Source organism: Haliaeetus leucocephalus, unplaced genomic scaffold (assembly GCF_000737465.1).
Source record: "Haliaeetus leucocephalus isolate CR32 unplaced genomic scaffold, Haliaeetus_leucocephalus-4.0 Scaffold21, whole genome shotgun sequence".
NCBI classification, from domain to species: Eukaryota; Metazoa; Chordata; class Aves; order Accipitriformes; family Accipitridae; genus Haliaeetus; species Haliaeetus leucocephalus.
In genome coordinates this window covers 1,545,672-1,547,659 of record NW_010972457.1, presented here as the reverse complement: position 1 = coordinate 1,547,659, position 1,988 = coordinate 1,545,672, and positions in this window count along the sequence as shown.

Here is a 1,988-nt window from a genome sequence, read left to right as displayed (position 1 = left end):
GTCGCTCCTTTTACCATGACATAATCATCTCCCAGGGGCATCAAAGCCTGATTCAAAACCGAGTATGTTGATCCTGAATATACCAAAAATTCTACCTCTTGTTGTGTTTTCCCTAGCTTAATTATAACCAGTGGATCCGCTAGGGTAGATTCCCCAGGTTCCCGTCAGTCTCCCTTCACAGGGGCTACCGTTCTTCCTGTTTGAGCCCTCTGATCCTCCTTCTTGTTCCTTGGGCATTCCTTTTTCCAATGACCGAATTTCTTACACAAAGCGCATTGATCCTTGCCCAGTCGGGGCAAGTCTCATCTAGGCCCTCTTCCTCTTTCTTCCTGAATAACAGCCATTAATTTCCTTTGCCCTTGCCTATATCCTTCTTCTCTGTTACTAAATACTCTCCATGCTTCATCCAACAATATTTCTAAATTCCTACCCTCTGTAGGGCGTAATTTCTGAAGTTTGCGCCTTATATCCCCTGTAGATTGACCCCAAAACAGGGAGACTAATTGTTGTATTCCTACCTCTGACCCAGGATCCAGCGGTGTGCTGCGGTGCATTACATCCCTCAGTCGATCCAGGAATTCGGATGGAGGCTCGGAAGGACTCTGTTTAACTGCATATGAAGCTGACCAATTTATAGTTTTGGGAATTGCCCTCTCCATTCCTTTTGTAATCTACTCCTGATACCCCTGCAATCTTTCCATATGTGCAGATCTTTTAACATCCCACTTTGGGTCTTGGAGAGGGAAATATTCCTTAATGTCCCCTCCTGTAATCTTATAATGATCTTCAGCTAGGTTCCCTGCTGTTTTTAAAATCAGCTGTTTCTCTGTCTCAGTCATATATTCCAATAATAGCTGTATATCCTTCCAATCAGGGTTATGCTGTTTTACAATAAATTGGAAATGCTTAGTTACACTTACCGGATCACTCCTATAATCTTTTGCAACCTTTTTCCATTCCCCTAGGTCAGCAGTAGAAAAGGGTACTTTGATTAACATCGTCCCACCATCCGGCCTCACCGCCTCTCGGAGAGGTGCTTGTAAAGCTGTTGAGGTAGTTTTCTTCCTAGTACGGGAAGATACAGGGCTGTCCGGGGGGGTCGGAGTTCTATCCGAGTCTGCATCCTGTTCCTGTGGTCGAGGGGGAGGCTTAAACAAATCAGTTAGATCTTGTTCTGGTACCTGATGGATTTTATTTGTCTTTGTACATCTTTGTCCAATAGTACATGCCAAACAACACCGCATCAGTTTACCTCTAAGCTCCTTGTTGTTTTCTCGCTCAACTGCGAGCACCATGGGGTCCTGTGGGGGTACCATTCCACAGTCCCTTTGCCACTCCGGATGGTTTCGGAGGGTGAAAAACATGTCTGCATACGAAACCTCATCCCATTTTCCTTCTCTCCTTAAAAACAGCATTAGTTGTAATAGAGTATTATAATCTAGTGACCCATTAAGTGGCCACTTAGCATCACTTTCTAACTTATATAATGGCCACCATTGATTGCAGTATTTAATAAGGTTCTTTTTACTTTCCGTACCTCCGGTCCCAACAATATCTTTCCAGTGGGCAATTACACAACCCAGAGGACTTTTCCTCAATATTCCTCCTTGATTGTTTCCCATTTTATAACTCCTCCTAATGATTCTTAAGTTTGATCTTGGCTTCTCCTTTTAATAAGCTTCCATGCAAATCGTTTCTTACACTTCTTTTACAGTCTTCCCCAGTTTTCCTCCCACACGTCCTGAATTCCGGGATTAAATTTTCCTTTTCACACACCAATCTCAGTATTTCGGATTCTTGGTGAGCTCTTTCCCAATCATAAAAGTGTGGAATTTGGAGAAAACACTCAGGGCAGTCTGGTTTCCGTCTGCTACATGTACAGTACCAGCTTCTCCCACAAGATTTACACTTCAACAAAACCCAAGCCGGATGCTAATTATTACATAGTCTAGTTGCAAGCCCACATACAAAGCAAGGAATCACCCCTA